This window comes from Xyrauchen texanus, chromosome 44, assembly GCF_025860055.1.
Source record: "Xyrauchen texanus isolate HMW12.3.18 chromosome 44, RBS_HiC_50CHRs, whole genome shotgun sequence".
NCBI classification, from domain to species: Eukaryota; Metazoa; Chordata; class Actinopteri; order Cypriniformes; family Catostomidae; genus Xyrauchen; species Xyrauchen texanus.
In genome coordinates, this window is record NC_068319.1 from 240,001 (window position 1) to 252,473 (window position 12,473).

General features: G+C 40.8%; 1 protein-coding gene across 1 annotated transcript in view; it reads right to left on the reverse strand.

The window, feature by feature from the left end:
- LOC127636768 (G protein-activated inward rectifier potassium channel 2-like) overlaps positions 1-8,257 on the reverse strand; it is a 25,276-nt gene extending 17,019 nt beyond the window's left edge. The window contains exon 1 of the mRNA XM_052117486.1: positions 8,139-8,257. The gene's annotated coding sequence lies outside the window, so the exon portion shown is untranslated. The remainder of the gene's footprint in view (positions 1-8,138) is intronic.
- Between the last annotated feature and the right edge of the window lie 4,216 nt (positions 8,258-12,473).

Sequence of the window (12,473 nt, forward strand, 5' to 3'; positions counted from 1 at the left end):
ACCTCAAAGACCAGTAACACACCTCACAGACCATTAACACAACAGTAACACACTTCAAAGACCAGTAACACACCTCAAAGACCAGTAACACACCAGCAGCACACCTCACACACCAGTAACACACCAGTAGCACACCTCACACACCAGTAACGCACCAGTAACACACCTCACAGACCAGTAACCCACCAGTAACACACCTCAAAGACCAGTAACGCATCAGTAACACACCTCAAAGACAAGTAACACACCAGTAACACACCTCAAAGACCAGTAACACACCTCACAGACCAGTAACACACCTCACAGACCAGTAACACACCAGTAACACACCTCAAAGACCAGTAACACACCAGTAACACACCAGTAGCACACCTCACAGACCAGTAACACACAAGTAACACACCAGTAACACACCTCAAAGACCAGTAACACACAAGTAACACACCAGTAACACACCTCACAGACCAGTAACACACCTCAAAGACCAGTAACACACCAGTAACACACCTCACAGACCATTAACACAACAGTAACACACTTCAAAGACCAGTAACACACCTCAAAGACCAGTAACACACCAGTAACACACCAGTAGCACACCTCACACACCAGTAACACACCAGTAGCACACCTCACACACCAGTAACGCACCAGTAACACACCTCACAGACCAGTAACCCACCAGTAACACACCTCAAAGACCAGTAACGCATCAGTAACACACTTCAAAGACAAGTAACACACCAGTAACACACCTCACAGACCAGTAACACACCTCACAGACCAGTAACACACCAGTAACACACCTCAAAGACCAGTAACACACCAGTAACACACCAGTAGCACACCTCACAGACCAGTAACACACAAGTAACACACCAGTAACACACCTCAAAGACCAGTAACACACAAGTAACACACCAGTAACACACCTCACAGACCAGTAACACACCTCAAAGACCAGTAACACACCAGTAACACACCAGTAACACACCTCAAAGACCAGTAACACACCTCAAAGACCAGTAACACACCAGTAACACACCTCACAGACCAGTAACATACCTCAAAGACCAGTAACACACCAGTAACACACCAGTAACACACCTAAAAGTCCAGTAACACACTGTTTCAAACTGTTCAGAGACCAGTGCAGACAGACAGCACACTAGAGGTTAAGTCATACACTAAATAGGGAGCAAGGGTGCATCCTATAGCTCTCTTATAACTGTTCTGAGACCAGTGTACACAGACAGCACACTGGAGGTTAAGTCATGCACTAAATAGGGAGCAAGGGAGCATCCTATAGCTCTCTATAACTGTTCTGAGACCAGTGCAGACAGACAGCACACTGGAGGTTAAGTCATGCACTAAATAGGGAGCAAGGGAGCATCCTATAGCTCTCTATAACTGTTCTGAGACCAGTGCAGACAGACAGCACACTGGAGGTTAAGTCATGCACTAAATAGGGAGCAAGGGAGCATCCTATAGCTCTCTATAACTGTTCTGAGACCAGTGCAGACAGACAGCACACTGGAGGTTAAGTCATGCACTAAATAGGGAGCAAGGGTGCATCCTATAGCTCTCCTATAACTGTTCTGAGACCAGTGCAGACAGACAGCACACTGGAGGTTAAGTCATGCACTAAATAGGGAGCAAGGGAGCATCCTATAGCTCTCTATAACTGTTCTGAGATCAGTGCAGACAGACAGCACACTGGAGGTTAAGTCATGCACTAAATAGGGAGCAAGGGAGCATCCTATAGCTCTCTATAAGTGTTCTGAGACCAGTGCAGACAGACAGCACACTGGAGGTTAAGACATTCACTAAATAGGGAGCAAGGGAGCATCCTATATCTCTCTATGCAGTTAAGTGCATTCACTCCTCAAATCTGAGAAATAACTATTCGTTCTTTTCAAGACATCGTTGTGGAGATGTTTAAGAATGTCTCTCAGTGTGTAAAGCTCCATGATGTTTCCAGCAGTGTTTCTCCACAGAGATCTGAAGGCTCAACATCCATTTGCAGCACATATTGATCAAGTCTAAAAGTATCTTCCGAGAAATCACCACCTGAATCACCTGCGTATGTGTTCTGCTCTCAGTCAATTACATGACAGCAGCATGATGACATCACACAGCTTGTTGTTCCGAACACTAAAGGCTCTGACACATTTACCTTTACACTTCTGCGGGCGATGAAGGCGTGAGTGGATGTTGAGCGCATGTGAAACCAGCAAAGAAACTATTTTTAATGCTGCACTTTATCCTCTGTGAGAGTAAAATAAAAAGAAACTTCTCCACCGTGAACATTCAATGTAGATGTGTATGAAGCTCCGCCCACACAGAGGTCACTACAAACAAACCCACTTCCTGTGTATGAAGCTCCGCCCACACAGAGGTCACTACCAAACAAACCCACTTCCTATTGGTCAATGCGGCAAATTAGCCTGTTAAAGTTCAAACATTAACTCTCTCTTTCAGCTTCATTTACCACTTTTGACCATATTTAAATGCATTCCATTTAATTTAATTGATCCCACACTTGGGGTAAAAGGCACCCACACTTAGGGCAAACAAACAACATGGCGCTGATCACAGCAGAGTCAGTGTATTATATATATATAGTGTATATAGTGTATATACTGTATATAGTGTATATAGTTATATAATGTATATAGTGTATTTGTATATAGTGTATATACTGTATATAGTGTATATAGATATAAAATGTATATAGTGTATTTGTATATATTGTATATACTGTATATACTGTATATAGTATATATAGTGTATATACTGTATATAATGTATATAGTGTATATACTGTATATAATGTATATAGTGTATATACTGTATAATGTATATAGTGTATATACTGTATATAGTGTATAGTGTAATACTGTATATAGTGTATATACTTATATACTGTATATAGTTATATAATGTATATAGTGTATATAGTGTAATGTATATAGTGTATATAGTGTATATATTGTATATAATGTATATAGTGTATATACTGTATATAGTGTATATAATGTATATAGTGTAATGTATATACTGTATGTAGTGTATATACTGTATATAGTGTATTTGTATATAATGTATATACTGTATATAGTGTAAATACTGTATATAGTGTATATACTGTATATAATGTATATAGTGTATATACTGTATATAATGTATATATTGCATATACTGTATATAATGTATATAGTGTATATACTGTATATAATGTATATAGTGTATATACTGTATATAGTGTATAGTGTAATACTGTATATAGTGTATATACTTATATACTGTATATAGTTATATAACGTATATAGTGTATATAGTGTAATGTATATAGTGTATATAGTGTATATATTGTATATAATGTATATAGTGTATATACTGTATATAGTGTATATAATGTATATAGTGTAATGTATATACTGTATGTAGTGTATATACTGTATATAGTGTATTTGTATATAATGTATATACTGTATATAGTGTAAATACTGTATATAGTGTATATACTTATATACTGTATATAGTTATATAATGTATAGTGTATATAGTGTAATACTGTATATAGTGTATATATTGTATATAGTATATATATTGTATATAATGTATATAGTGTATATAGTGTATATACTGTATATAGTGTATTTGTATATAATGTATATACTGTATATAGCGTATATACTGTATATAGTGTATTTGTATATAATGTACATACTGTATATAGTGTATTTGCATATAATGTATATAGTTATATAATGTATATAGTGTATATACTGTATATAGCGTATACAGTGTAATACTGTATATAGTGTATATACTGCATATAATGTATATAGTGTATTTGTATATAATGTATATACTGTATAGTGTATTTGTATATAATGTACATACTGTATATAGTGTATTTGCATATAATGTATATAGTTATATAATGTATATAGTGTATATACTGTATATAGAGTATATACTTATATACTTATATACTGTATATAGTGTATATAGTTACACTCACCTAAAGGATTATTAGGAACACCTGTTCAATTTCTCATTAATGCAATTATCTAATCAACCAATCACATGGCAGTTGCTTCAATGCATTTAGGGGTGTGGTCCTGGTCAAGACAATCTCCTGAACTCCAAACTGAATGTCAGAATGGGAAAGAAAGGTGATTTAAGCAATTTTGAGCGTGGCATGGTTGTTGGTGCCAGACGGGCCGGTCTGAGTATTTCACAATCTGCTCAGTTACTGGGATTTTCACGCACAACCATTTCTAGGGTTTACAAAGAATGGTGTGAAAAGGGAAAAACATCCAGTATGCGGCAGTCCTGTGGGCTGAAAATGCCATGTTGATGCTAGAGGTCAGAGGAGAATGGGCCGACTGATTCAAGCTGATAGAAGAGCAACTTTGCCTGAAATAACCACTCGTTACAACCGAGGTATGCAGCAAAGCATTTGTGAAGCCACAACATGCACAACCTTGAGGCGGATGGGCTACAACAGCAGAAGACCCCACCGGGTACCACTCATCTCCACTACAAATAGGAAAAAGAGGCTACAATTTGCAAGAGCTCACCAAAATTGGACAGTTGAAGACTGGAAAAATGTTGCCTGGTCTGATGAGTCTCGATTTCTGTTGAGACATTCAGATGGTAGAGTCAGAATTTGGCGTAAACAGAATGAGAACATGGATCCATCATGCCTTGTTACCACTGTGCAGGCTGGTGGTGGTGGTGCAATAGAGCATCTTTGGGATGTGGTGGAACGGGAGCTTCGTGCCCTGGATGTGCATCCCACAAATCTCCATCAACTGCAAGATGCTATCCTATCAATATGGGCCAACATTTCTAAAGAATGCTTTCAGCACCTTGTTGAATCAATGCCACGTAGAATTAAGGCAGTTCTGAAGGTGAAAGGGGGTCAAACACAGTATTAGTATGTGTTCCTAATAATCCTTTAGGTGAGTGTAATTAATCACACTGAATTAATGTGTTAATAAACTCTAGTTTAAGACAGAAATGTGCAGGTGTTTTAATGTGTACAGATTAAACCCCATTGACTTGCATTGGAAGTGTCTCACTGGAACACACATTTAAAGAAAAGGAGGAACGAGTCCAAATTAATATTTGTGGCGATCAACATTATGACACAAATGTATCTTTGTCTAAATGAACTGCTTAAAGCGACATTAGAGACCTACAGTATTCAAAATAAATATATTCAAGCACGTCAATCTTTAATACTTTATATATTATAATTGATATAGTAGTTTATAATTCATGTCATGGGTAAAAATTAAACACGCCATGACAAATGTTGAATTACATTGAAAAAGGGAATGAATGAATTTCAGCCCAGTTCACACTTCACATGTGGCTCAAATCGCAATTAAAAATGTCAGATTCAATGTGATTCAGACCCGTGTTACGTGTGAATATGACCTAAAACTGCTGCATCACAACATTCATGAAACATCTGCAGCTCCATCCAAACCAATCAGTGATCAGTTTCCTAACGATGTTGTTTTCCAAAGTATATGGGAATGGAAAGAGTTTTCAGTGGATCAGACGTGTGGCAAAATCAAAACACACGTGTCCTGCACCTGATGACCCCGTGACCTTCACATGATGTTCTACACATGCCCGGCCATGTTTCCTGTGTTTGGTGGAGGGAAATGTTTCTCTTTTAGTGGGAAACGTGATCCAGGCAGCCATCGTCTCCATGGCAACACACGGCTCAATCCGTCAGCGCTCACAATGGCAGATGCACAATGTGGCGGCGTTCTGTGCCGTTAAAACATTGGGACAGATCAGACCCCTCAGGGATTCTTTCACACTCATTAAACCTGCCAAACAAAAAGCCGAAAGTCTCAAACGGTGCATTTCAGCGAGAGAAGCGTTTCACTGAGAGCGATCACTGTCGGTCAGAGACTCTTCTACCAACTCTTACGTGGGCGTCACAATCTGATCCGTGGCATGATTATACTGTCAGGAATAATTCGGTTTGTGAGGACAGCATGTGTAGAAGTGCGTCTCAAATACACTTTAATTAGGAGCTTATGCATGTCATTGATTTAACTGGGGCGGAGGGGAACGGTAACGCTGCCTCAACCTTAAAATCCTTTAAGACTGATAATAACTGTGTGGATAGTTTAACATGTTCAAAGAAGAAGATCAGTCATGTGGTTATTATAATATGTGTAAAATACATCTGACATTAAAACACTTTTCAGATAACTGTTCACAAAAGTGAAATAATGATCAAATATATTCTATAAGAGAATCCCAGATTCATCAGATTTCTGAGCTAGCGGCCTGTCTCACACATCTACACACTGAATGTGTTTAACTCACGATTCTTTATTTCTCTCCCCGATGCGCTCTAATGGTGCGTTCACATACAACACAGAGCGAGCGTTTCACGCGGCGTGATTACATACAAAGTCTATGCAAATAATCAATGACTAATGATGTGATCAGATGCAAATTTGCGCGAATGACGCGACTCGAACACGCAAATCGCTTCATTAGCGTATTCCTGCGAATTTACATTTTTCAACTCTAGCGAGAAATTCGCATGACACGTTGTCATGAAAGACTATCAGCATTGAGATTGTCCGATGTCACTGACGTACTGATGGAGTAGCAGAAGAAATAATAAGCTAAAATGACCCGCGGCGCTATGCAAAACGTACCACTAAATAGCGCCGCGATATGCAGAAAAGGACAATGACCCCTCCCCCCAAACAACATTTGGCTCAAACCCCCCCTGGGCCAGTTGCCATGTAATATCCCGGGCTGATTTCTCTTCCCAGTCCAGTGCTGGCACCCGGAATTGTACGAAACAACGTCATACATGTGCAGAGACCGGACGAATAAAGACGTTGCTTGGAGGAAGTTGGACTTCCTGGTAAGTTCTGAAAATATGCACGACTACTTGATTCCGGATGAACTTTACTATGAAGTCGTAGAAGCCCCGCCTCCTGTCCTTTTCCGGAAGAGAAGCGGGAATACTCGAGTCCCGTTACTCTCGTGAACGGCAGTTTAAACACACATTTATAATCCAGCGGTCAAACTCGCGCTAGCTGAAAATGTTCTGTGCGTTGTAAGTGAACGCAGCATAAGTCCTCGTGGTGGTGTAGTGACTCAATCCGGGTGGCGGAGGACGAATCTCAGTTGCCTCCGCGTCTGAGACCGTCAATCCGAAAACCTTTTTTTTGGGTGTACTGTCCCTTTAAGAATCGATATCGGGATTTGAACAGCAATGAAACACTTCTTATGATGTTACATTCTTACCAGCAGACAGAGACGCACATTTGAAGTTTGGAGCAGAAGAAATAGAAATAAACATTGTGTAAACATGTCACATAGCTTTATGCTAACGCTCACAAACAAATAGAGTTCTGGAAAACTAGCCGCTGGTTATTTCCACATGCAAATGAGCTTTTGATTAAGAACAGCCACATTAGATCATCATGTTTTGATATTAGGGCAAATATCATATGATGAAAACGTTGTTTTTCAGTCTTAAAATCCTAAAACAAAATCAATTTGCTTTTATCTTGTTTTAGAAGCAAAACTGCATTTTTAACATGTTTATTTGTATTTATTTTATTTGAGTTTAATTTGGTTAACAGGTTATTTCTACGCATGTGTTGAGATTACTAAACAATTTTAATCTAATTTCCAACATGTGGAAAGAGTCATTTAAGAGTCATTTAAGAGTCATTTAAGAGTCATTTAAGAGTCATTTAAGAGTCATTTTAGAGAGTTGCTGACTTGACATTATTAAAGTGTCACAACAGTAAACACAACAATAAAGTTTCAGGGGATGAAAAGTTGATCTGCACCACAGCAGCACTTTATTAACGGAGATTAATCAAACATTATATTAATATCTATCTAACGATGATGTAACGGGGTTCGACGGGTCTCCATGGCGACCAGAACCCGCTCAAACCGAACCGATGATGATCGAGAGGAGCAGAAACACACGTGTCACGGATCATCAGAACACCTCGTGTGTGTGTGTGTGTCGTGCTCCTCCGAACGGAAGATGAAGATGATGAAGATGGTTCTTATGTAAGACATACAGAGCAGCATTATGAAGGACTGTAACATACCAGACGCGTGCCTCATTCAGTCATTCTTCATCATCTCGAGCTCTTCTTCACTTCACCTCTCGGCCCGAAGCCCACGGAGAAACACATCATCATCATCATCATCATCATCATCATCATCATCATCATCATCAGCCTCCCATCCTGACATGTCTGATGAACCTCAGAATGAGAGAGAGAGAGAGAGAGAGAGTCTGTGTGTCTGCGAGAGAGAGAATGTGTGTGTGTGTCTGTGTGTGTGTTTGTGAGAGAGAATGTGTGTGTGAGAGTGTGTCTGTGTGTGTGTTTGTGAGAGAGAATGTGTGTGTGTGTGTGTGTGTCTGTGTGTGTGTTTGTGAGAGAGAATGTGTGTGTGAGAGTGTGTGTGTGTCTGTGTGTGTTTGTGAGAGAGAATGTGTGTGTGAGAGATGTGTGTGTCTGTGTGTGTTTGTGAGAGAGAATGTGTGTGAGAGTGTGTGTGTCTGTGTGTGTTTGTGAGAGAGAATGTGTGTGTGAGAGATGTGTGTGTGTCTGTGTGTGTTTGTGAGAGAGAATGTGTGTGTGAGAGTGTGTGTGTCTGTGTGTGTTTGTGAGAGAGAATGTGTGTGTGAGAGTGTGTGTGTGTCTGTGTGTGTTTGTGAGAGAGAATGTGTGTGTGAGAGTGTGTGTGTGTCTGTGTGTGTTTGTGAGAGAGAATGTGTGTGTGAGAGTGTGTGTGTCTGTGTGTGTTTGTGAGAGAGAATGTGTGTGTGAGAGTGTGTGTGTGTCTGTGTGTGTTTGTGAGAGAGAATGTGTGTGTGAGAGTGTGTGTGTGTCTGTGTGTGTTTGTGAGAGAGAGAATGTGTGTGTGAGAGTGTGTGTGTCTGTGTGTGTTTGTGAGAGAGAATGTGTGTGTGAGAGTGTGTGTGTCTGTGTGTGTTTGTGAGAGAGAATGTGTGTGTGAGAGAGTGTGTGTGTCTGTGTGTTTGTGAGAGAGAATGTGTGTGTGTGAGAGAGTGTGTGTGTCTGTGTGTGTTTGTGAGAGAGAATGTGTGTGTGTGAGAGTGTGTGTCTGTGTGTGTTTGTGAGAGAATGTGTGTGTGAGAGTGTGTGTCTGTGTGTGTTTGTGAGAGAGAATGTGTGTGTGAGAGAGTGTGTGTGTCTGTGTGTGTTTGTGAGAGAGAATGTGTGTGTGAGAGTGTGTGTGTGTCTGTGTGTGTTTGTGAGAGAGAATGTGTGTGTGAGAGTGTGTGTGTCTGTGTGTGTTTGTGAGAGAGAATGTGTGTGTGAGAGTGTGTGTCTGTGTGTGTTTGTGAGAGAGATGTGTGTGTGAGAGTGTGTGTGTCTGTGTGTGTTTGTGAGAGAGAATGTGTGTGTGAGAGTGTGTGTGTGTCTGTGTGTGTTTGTGAGAGAGAATGTGTGTGTGAGTGTGTGTCTGTGTGTGTTTGTGAGAGAGAATGTGTGTGAGAGTGTGTGTGTGTGTGTGTGAGAGAATGTGTGTGTGTGAGAGAGAATGTGTGTGTGTGTGTGAGTGTGTGTGTGTCTGTGTGTGTTTGTGAGAGAGAATGTGTGTGTGAGAGAGTGTGTGTGTGTCTGTGTGTGTTTGTGAGAGAGAATGTGTGTGTGTGAGAGTGTGTGTGTGTCTGTGTGTGTTTGTGAGAGAGAATGTGTGTGTGAGAGAGTGTGTGTGTGTCTGTGTGTGTTGTGTGTGTGAGAGAGAATGTGTGTGTGTGAGAGTGTGTGTGTGTCTGTGTGTGTTTGTGAGAGAGAATGTGTGTATGTGAGAGAGAATGTGTGTGTGTGAGAGTGTGTGTGTGTCTGTGTGTGTTTGTGAGAGAGTGTGTGTGTCTGTGAGAGAGAATGTGTGTGTGAGAGTGTGTGTGTGTCTGTGTGTGTTTGTGAGAGAGAATGTGTGTGTGTGAGAGTGTGTGTGTCTGTGTGTGTTTGTGAGAGAGAATGTGTGTGTGTGAGAGTGTGTGTGTCTGTGTGTGTTTGTGAGAGAGAATGTGTGTGTGAGAGTGTGTGTGTGTGTCTGTGAGAGAGAATGTGTGTGTGTGAGAGTGTGTGTGTCTGTGTGTGTTTGTGAGAGAGAATGTGTGTGTGAGAGTGTGTCTGTGTGTGTTTGTGAGAGAGAATGTGTGTGAGAGTGTGTGTCTGTGTGTGTTTGTGAGAGAGAATGTGTGTGAGAGTGTGTGTGTCTGTGTGTGTGTTTGTGAGAGAGAATGTGTGTGTGAGAGTGTGTCTGTGTGTGTTTGTGAGAGAGAATGTGTGTGTGTGAGAGTGTGTGTGTCTGTGTGTGTTTGTGAGAGAGAATGTGTGTGAGAGTGTGTGTGTCTGTGTGTGTTTGTGAGAGAGAATGTGTGTGTGAGAGTGTGTGTCTGTGTGTGTTTGTGAGAGAGAATGTGTGTGTGAGAGAGTGTGTGTGTGTCTGTGAGAGAGAATGTGTGTGTGAGAGAGTGTGTGTGTGTGTTTGTGAGAGAGAATGTGTGTGTGAGAGAGTGTGTGTGTCTGTGTGTGTTTGTGAGAGAGAATGTGTGTGTGAGAGTGTGTCTGTGTGTGTTTGTGAGAGAGAATGTGTGTGTGAGAGAGTGTGTGTGTCTGTGAGAGAATGTGTGAGTGTGTGTGTCCGTGTGTGTTTGTGAGAGAGAATGTGTGTGTGTGAGAGTGTGTGTGTCTGTGTGTGTTTGTGAGAGAGAATGTGTGTGTGAGAGTGTGTGTGTGTTTGTGAGAGAGAATGTGTGTATGTGAGTGTGTGTGTGTTTGTGAGAGAGAATGTGTGTATGTGAGTGTGTGTCTGTGTGTGTGTGTGTGTGTGTCTGTGTGTGTGTGAGAGAGAGAATGTGTGTGTGTGAGTGTGTGTGTCTGTGTGTGTGTCTGTGTGTGTGTGAGAGAGAATGTGTGTGTGTGTGAGAGTGAGAATTAGCCACACACCCCTTTCCAAAACCCGCACAAAGATACCAAATAAACTTTATTGAGAGTGATATTGAGCAGAAATGGTTGTTATAAACAACAGAAGTGCAACAGCGCCCTCAACTGGCAACTGTTATGAACTACATGACATAAAAATGTCATTAAGCCTCATTAAGTCACTGCAGCTGCAATACTGTGAGAATATGCTACATTGATTGACAGGCCCACAGACACATTTCAGTTTGCTGTCCCAGACCGTGAGATATCTTATGACACTCTAATTAATATCTTTCCATGAAAACAAATCGCTTTGAAGCTGAAGTAGGTAATATCCGCCACTAGCGCCGTCAAATTAAATTGTAAATTAGCGGTGCATAGTCTATAGCGTCTGCGTGCAGATTTTCGCCTTCATGAAACAGGAGGGGGTATCGTAGTGGGCGGTGTCCTTGCTCAGTGGAGCAGGTCTTTACCCTAGACAGGTCTCCGCAGGAGGAGGGGTGCACCGCTACAGTTCTCTCACTATTTAAGTACTATTTGCTAATACTGTACAGCTGAGATCAGCCCGCAACATAGTGGCTCAAAATCAAAAAGTGTCAAATGCCGAAACTTCAGTTGGATTAACCTAAAATATTCACTTATAGTCAAAGATGTACCTTAATTGTCACTGAAGTGCAGTAAAATCTCCTGACTAACACCGTTAACAAAACTACAGTTGTTGTTTTCCTCCGACAGACCAGGAATATAAAACTATTGGTAGAGATTTTTGCAGATAACTGATAGTTCAAAAAAGCAAAATCTGCACAGATTAATCTGTAAAACCAAAATATTCTGTAGGCTTTACCCCCGTACACCACTTTAAAGAAGTTTGTAGAATAATCCTTCATGCCAAATAGAATTGATGAAGTCAATAAAGTTAACATGGTGTGTCATGTAGTTCAAGAATGTAAACTTTTCCCAGGTTGCTGTTCATGCAGAGGCACAGAACAACTGTTGATGCCCTGTTGTTAAGCATGAAGAAGGACGATTGATAGTAATTGGTCCTCCAGAACTACATCACTTCACGAAGCAGCAGTTGAATCCATTGGCTACCTCAGGAAAAGACATCAGACTTGATCGAGGTAAATTCCACACACATCTCTGCTCTCCTCAATAATCCATCTTCTGTATCCCTTAAAAAGAACTGGCAAGAACAGAGGAGATAAATCCTCTCTACGACAACTGCAGAATCAACGGTGGAAGGGAAACTGTAACCATTCACTCATAAAACATTATATATATGGAGTGGTGCTGGTGTAGTGGCTAAAGCACATATCTGGTACTCAGAAGGTTGCTGGTTTGATCCCCACAGTCACCACCATTGTGTCCTTGAGTAAGGCACTTAACTCCAGGTTGCTCCGGGGGGATTGTCCCTGTAATAAGTGCACTGTATAATACATTGGTACTCAGAAGGTCACTGGTTTGATCCCCACA